Source organism: Coptis chinensis, chromosome 8, assembly GCF_015680905.1.
Source record: "Coptis chinensis isolate HL-2020 chromosome 8, ASM1568090v1, whole genome shotgun sequence".
Taxonomy (NCBI): domain Eukaryota; kingdom Viridiplantae; phylum Streptophyta; class Magnoliopsida; order Ranunculales; family Ranunculaceae; genus Coptis; species Coptis chinensis.
In genome coordinates this window covers 87997713-88005356 of record NC_141463.1, presented here as the reverse complement: position 1 = coordinate 88005356, position 7644 = coordinate 87997713, and the positions used below count along the sequence as shown (strand labels likewise).

The window sequence follows — 7644 nt, the reverse complement described above, 5'->3', positions numbered from 1 at the left end:
CCAGGCCCAAGCCCAAGCCGTCAACAGTGCTTCTTCTCCAACAGTTTCTCTCCTCCACCACCAAATCCGGCCACCACAAAACCTTCACACACCACCCCAAACAAACACATCGAAAATGGTGTGGGTGAAAACCCCACAACTTTAATTCACCAAGCAACCCCCGATTTCCAGTAAAAAAAACACTTCCAAATCTAGATCTAAAATCGCACCGCCATTAATGGCTTCTCTCCGAGCTCCAATCGACAGCCCCCAACCATCCCCACTACCACCCAACATCATCAAACCACCCACAACAATACCAAATAATACCAACCCCGAAAATCACAAATAAAAACAAAACCCTCAGTATCACAGTAATGGCGTTTGGCGCCATACAAGCTTCCCTCAAAGCTTTGGCAGCTCGTCCATTCACCAACAACCAACCTCCAACACTCACTCAAACCCCCACTCATCCATTCTCACCCAACCAAGACAACTACCAATCCAAAAACAGCCCAACCGCCGTACAGTATCGCAGGGTCGTCCCTGGATCCGACCGCCATTCGCGCGTCCTTGAAGTTTCAATCAAAACAAAACAACAATAACCCATTCAAGCCGACAAATTTAAAAACAAACAAAACGACCGTCGACGCCATTAGCGTCTGTCGGAGTTTCAAGCTTCCGAAGCTTTAACAGTTCCAAAAACCAATTTTACCAAAGTTTCGACAGTTCTATAACAAATCCGAAATTTAACAAGGTTTAATAATACAAATGGCACGAAGGTCCTTCTTAAAATGGCGAGAGAAGGTCCTTCTTAAAATGTCCTAGGAAGACGCGGATTGTTTCGTCATGAGCTTGCTTGAGCTGAAACAAAAAGTCTAGGTCGGCGGACGAACTCTGCTATGAACGTCTCAGCTAACTTGTCGAAGTTGTTGATCGAATCAAGAGGGAGTGTGTAAAACCAATCTATTGCTTCGTCCTTCAGGCTGGCTGGAAAAAGTTTGCACTTCAGATAGTCGTAGTCTGGAGCGCTATAGAGTGCAAAGATCTGACTGAAGCGAGCTACATGCTTGCCTAGGCAGTAGCTACTGTCATACAACGGGAACTTTGGTTGGATAAACTCTGAAGGAGGCTGCTTGTCTCTGATTTCAGTGGTGAATGGTGATGCCTTGTACGTTTGTAGCATCTTCTGAGCAATCTGTATTGCGCTGGCTTTGTCGTTTGACTTCTCTAATCTTTGGACGAAGTCTTCTAAGCGTTGATTGGTGGTGTTGGTGATGGCTACAAAAGCGTTGTTCTCTACTGCTTCTGTGGTGCCATTGTTGGCGTTTGAGGTGGTCTGGTCGCGCATCGTCTGATTCTCTTGTTGTAAGGTAAGGAAAGCGTCTTGTAATGTCTTCATCTGTTCTGCCAACATTTGAAGAGAGGTATCCATGGTGGTTTTTACCAGTTTCGTGGGCTTGAGAAAAGAGTAAGTGTGCTTTTCTTAAGAAAATGAACCGGCAGACGGCACCAATGTACAACGACCTGATGATTCATATGGTAGGGAATGGCTGCACTATTCTTAGGATAAGAGTTGCCTACGTATCAAGTTTCTTAGGGTGAACTTGAATCAAGCCTTACGTAGTTCATCTCTCTCTACTTATAGATGTTTGAGCTGACTTTCCTTATTTGCTTCAGGTCGTTATGAAGTGTAGATCCACCTTATGTGCTATCTTGATGATTCGCTATTACTCTGTTGTTACAAAATTAATATCTCCATGATTGTGGCGTTGATTGAGCTCCAAGATTGCACTAGTTGGTTTGATTCCCTAAATGGCTGTAACTAATGTTGTTGGACGACCTGGGTGTTAGGTCGTGGAGTACGGTTTGATGGTGTGGGACGAGTTGAAAGTGGACGACCTGGTATGTGGGCACATGCACTGTAGTGTGGAACAGAGGGTACTTACACAATATATATAGAAAAAGGGGTTGTCCTTCTCATTGGCATATACAGCATCATGTTTTGCAATCCGAGTGCAGTTGTTCCCACACATTGAGTCATCTCTTTTTCCCCTGTATATATCAAAGTTTCCCTCAATTTGGACTTTGTTTTTGTTATCCCACCACTTCATCGAGCACCAAAAGAGTGTTCTACCAAAATAGTTTGCCGTGAACCCCCAACTCCACGTTTTGTTGAAAGCGAGTGTGCGTGTACCAAGATCGTCGTCTTTGGATTGGCAACGGTAGTTCAAAGTTACATCCTTTCCAATCTCGTTTCTCAAATACACATATGTTTTATCCCAAGGATAGGTGTCTGCACTAACAGTTGAACACCCCCAAAGTGCAACAAACACTATAAGAAATGTGAGATTGTTGAAACAGAGCTCCATGGGACGTTTTGAGACTTGAGAGAAGACCTTACTGCACCTAATTCATATATCCTACACTATTATATACATGTATAGTTGCGTACAATTGGTAATTTATATTCAAATTAATTTCATTTTAATATGCCAGACTAATGATATGATATATTAACATTGTCTATATTTAGGCGACTCAATTGGTTGTTCATAGCACATACCCACTCATTTATGCCACTATCCATGTATGTAAAGATTGGATACATATGTAAAACTTGAATCAAAATTTCTTTTGTGGAGAACGCAATTGATTGGATTCTTTAATAGCATTCTCTGCCATAATAAGGTCGGACAGGTTTTAATGCGGTATATATAGTGCTAATAAAGTGGCAGAAAATCAGAAATGATATGCAATATTTCCCAGGTCTTGGTGCCTGCAATTAATAAAATACATCTAACTAAAAAAAAAAATAGTTCTACTCAGACTCCCTGGATAACTCCATTCTGACTCCATTTTTTACACGGCATCAAAATTCTATTCTCTTTCCAAAATTTAAAAAGCAAATATAGAAATAAATTAATATATACCAAATAACATACCTAATTAAATGACTAAAACCAAAATAACAAATAAATCAAAGAGTAAATAAAAAACTTGTCGATATTTCCATAAACAAATCAACCAAAGAAAGAAAGAAAATAAAGAAAAATAAACCTTAACTTCCAAAAAAAAGATGAATTGGGTGCACTTGTGAAACAAATCATCATATTTTTTGACATAATAATCTAAACATTTGTTTTAAGTCAATAGATAGATAATCATATGAATTTTTTTTCTCCATTCAAAATTAATATAACTAAAGTGATAAAAAAAATATAGAATTTTGTGACATGAAAGAGAGTGAGGGGATTGAGAATGACGACAGTGAATTTTTTGGGCACCCATCTTTTTTTAGGGCATTTGCTTCTATTTTTGTTTTTTTATTATTGGAAAGAGAAATATAATTTGGATGTCATATAAGATATGGAGTCCCTATGGAGTTATAAAGAGAGTCTTAAAAAAAATAAAAAAAATAAATAAATAAATAAATATATATATATATATATATATATATATATATATATATATATATATATATACAACCCCGCTCTTAGACGTACGTCCGTTTACGGACTTAACAAAAAAAAAAAAATGAAATTTCACGAAACATACTCACGGAACAGACTCACGAAGGGTTTTAACATATTTCTCTTTTTATATCAATTAATGGAAAAAAAATAAAAATAAAAATCTTTATATCATATCTTCAAACATAACGCTCTCTCCTTGTCTTCTCTTTTTCTCTCATGCGAGATAAAATTTCAGTTTGACTGTTTGAGTAGCAGAGAGAGATAAAAGTGATTGTTTAGTGACAGAAATTGTTCGTTTCCGCAACGAGGGTTTGAAGGTTTTTCTTTTTCCTTTCCAGCAACAATTTTGATATGTGGAGGTTCGATTGAGTGATCTACTGTTGGGTGGTTGGAATTGGGCATCAAAGGTGTTGATTTATTGTAGTTTGGGTACTTGAAGTTCACCATTTGAAATGCAATTTGATGGGTGCAGTGGCAGTTAGTTCATGGGGTTCAAAATATGCATAAGGTGAGTGCTGGTATACTTTGGGTAGTTGTTCACCTTATTTGTTTGACGAAATGCTCCATAGATGGAAACGGCAAATGATGGTAAAGACATTTAATGATCTGTTTTTGACTTCCACTGGAATTTCTACTAGGTAGTAGTATTGGTAATGGAAATTGTACTTTAGTAGCAATTTTTAAATTGATGGTGAATTGGTGCCTTTGAATGGAATTGGTTATGGTGCAACATTTTATTTCAGGAATTATATAATAATCAATAACATAAGAAATATCATTATGTGCATTCCTTGCTTCATTAGATCATCTTAAATTATTGTTTAATGTCTACAACAAGCTTATTGGGGCTCGATTTTACGATTCAAAAGGTTTGAACTCGGGCGTTTCGGCGAGGGATACACAGGGACATGGTAATGATATTGCGTCGACAACAAAAAACAAGTTACTAATGTGAGCTTCTTCGATTGGCTCAAGGCAATGCGAGAGGGGCGCCTCCCTCGGCAAGGATTGCAGTTTACAAAGTCTGTTGGGAAGAAGGATGTGATGCACAAGATATTTTGTCTGCTTTTGATGATGCTATTAGTGATGGTGTGGACATACTTTCAGTCTCATTAGGCAGAGAGAAGTCAGATGACTATTCGATCGATCCAATCGCCATCTTTGCATTCCATGCCATGCAGAATGGGATCCTCACCTCACAGTCTGCTGGAAATAATGGTCCCGAACCAGATCGGTTTGAAAGCATTGCTCCTTGATCCTAAGTGTTGCAGCGAGCAACACTGATCGGAAAATCATAGACAAAGTTATCCTCGGTGACAACACCACTTTAGTGGTGAGAATGACTCGTTGCATTTAAGTACACGTAGTTATGGTTTTTTCAATTGTTACTATACTGTTTGGTTGTTTGTTTTTTTGTTTGGTTAGGGCGAGAATGGAAAACCGGTTGGCGATGGCGGCAGGGTGGCGTGACAATGGCATGGTAGTGGCAACGGTAATGACATGGTAGTAGCAAGTTGAGTATTCTGGATGCTCAACTTGAGTGGGGGAAGTGTTAAGTTAGTATCGTTGGTAGTATTTGGAAGTTGGCAGTATTGGTAACATTTGGATTTCCATTGGTCCGTCCATAGAGAATAAGGCATTGTAAATTTCTTCAGTAGACATGTCTTCAGTAATATATTTTCAGTTTTAGTAATGATTGGATGAATATGATGTTGGTACGTTCTCATCTAACTAAGGATTTGAAGTAGTAAAAAGTTTTTTTTAAAAAGTCAATAATATGATTTCCTATATCTTCTCAAGAGTGAAACCAGTTATCACTTTCACCTATTAAAAAGTTGTTTTTGTATAATAATCAAGTTGTCAGAAAATTTATGACTTGTTATTATTTTTAGCTAATAATCAAGTGTGTAACAAAAATCGCACCAGCAACACAAAGACTACTGGCAAAGACAATTTGAAGCCCAGCTTGTACTAACTGCTAGAATAATGTTGAAGTATATGTATCAAATTCAGAATGGATATGATACATTTGCAGCACTTGATTCCTATTCAGTACTTAACTAAATGTGGATTAAAGAGAATAGTCAAAAGAAAGGCTTGGTAAATTCCGAAACAAGAAAGAGTACTTAACCAAATGTGGATTCCTTGCGAGAGCTAACTCTCACATTGAAAGCAGCCACTTTCAACAATATATAGTACACCTTTCCACTACAAAACTTTAACATTCCCCATAAACTATATATACACAAAACTATCTTCACTTTTGGCTGCCCAAACAACACTCCTACAAGAATCTAATTTACAATTGCACACATATTAATCGAACCTCCCTTGAGAACTACTATTTTGTATTCAAAATTTTCTAAATAAACCGTCAGCAACCCAATTCAGATGATAGTGTATAGATATTGATTGCTACGTTTCCTGTTATACTCCAAAAGGTTTCCATAGGTACGATCAGCCACTGCCACAAAGAGATCCTCGGTATCTGGGCTGAAGGATATTCTTGCAATCTCACCGAAAAGATCAATCTCTTGCTCTCTGCTGTACTCAGATTGTGTATCATAGATGTGAACAAAATCTGCTGGCTCAGACATTGCCATGAATCGGCCATCTGAGCTGAACTTGATTGCTCTTATAGCTCCCATCCTACCCTTGAGCACAGCCAAGGTGATCGAGAAGGATTCCTCGCGTCCCCGAGTCTGCATGATGTTGTCCCGGTTACCAAGTAGCTAGGATCCCGCCATCTGGGTGCCAAGCCGAGGTGAAGGAATAGTCCAAATGTCCTCTAAGACTCCCAACCACCTGCAACGAAATCAATATCAGCCTTCTCGGATATAACCAAGTTACCACCATAAATACTAATTTAGATTATACTAGCTGATTATGCAAGTATTGCACTTACTTTTCCCGACTGAGCATCAACAATAAGGCAATTCACATTGTCACCGAGAACGATAGCGCCTTTCCGTCGGCTAATGAAGTGTTCTACGCCAGACATCAAAGAGTTAGCGTAATATTCCAAATATGACAAACAAGTTGCCCGCCACAAATTGTGTTAAAGTGATTGATGCTGCAGTGTACTCACATTCACGGACCGGGGAAGGTGAACCGACCAAGGCAAGCAAAATTTTCGTCAAAAACCCTCATCTGCGGATCATTGTTTCCCGTCATCAGGTCTTGTAGTGCCGCTGCGGAAAACAAGTTAGATAATGGCGGGGGGGTTTGTAAGTTCAATTTTGCATTTCTTGCATGCAAGAGGAACTTAAAGAGAAAGGATAGAGGAGAGGTGGTGAACATGTTCTTACTTAGCAGCTTTGGTACAGTCCACATCATTGGTGATAGCATTCTCACCATCGTAATTTTTGTACAAAAAGCCAACCCTGTGGCAATTCGATAATTGGCAAAGATAATAAATCACCAAAGAGAAAAATGTAAGCTTGATTTAAATGCTTAAGTTATAATTCTCAAAATTAATGCCCACGTCATCTGGGTCCTTGAATTCTGAAAATTCTACTACCTTACAAATAAGTTCCCCGTGGAAACCACCAGCCACCATTAGATTATCCTTAACAGCCATGGTGTTAATTTGTACTCTTGAAAGTGATTGTGTAAAGGATCTAGCACGTTTCTGTTGAAGTAACATTAACCAAATCACTTTATGGATCTGTCTCAATAGAAATGAAGATTCCAGTGTAAAATGATCCTACACACCATGGCGGGCACAATCTGTCCGGCTGCATTGAGTACTTCTTGACCACTTCGGAGCAGAGATGACCAATGCATGACAGAGTAGTTCTCTATCAGGTATGCATCATGCTTTGATGTTGCCCACAATAGATTCCTCATCTACACAAGAACAAGGATCATTGACAGACATATCGTGTACATTTCATTACATAATTAAATTAACTGGTAGGAAAAACCCATATACAACATAGTAGACCAGTACTCTAATTGTTCCCTGCTTTCGTAAGTATTATGATCCAACCAGATATTAAAAGTTCTAGAGACAGCAATATACAGTTAGGTAAATGCAACTAATGCGGTTATATGAGAAATTTAAATCAATTATGTGCAGTTTTCATAGTGGTCTACAACTGCAGCCAATTTTTTATGACTGTTTAAACTTTAAAATACTAAACGTTAAAGACATTATATACACACAAAAATCTAAATAAGTTATGCG

General features: G+C 38.3%; 1 long non-coding RNA gene across 1 annotated transcript; it reads right to left on the bottom strand.

Moving 5' to 3' along the window:
* Positions 1 to 5578: 5578 nt before the first annotated feature.
* On the bottom strand, positions 5579 to 6411 carry LOC147483958 (uncharacterized). The gene is made up of 2 exons (XR_015204370.1): positions 6361 to 6411; positions 5579 to 6260 (listed from the first exon to the last, which is right to left on the bottom strand). It is a non-coding gene; the product is annotated as an uncharacterized LOC147483958 (long non-coding RNA).
* Positions 6412 to 7644: the final 1233 nt, after the last annotated feature.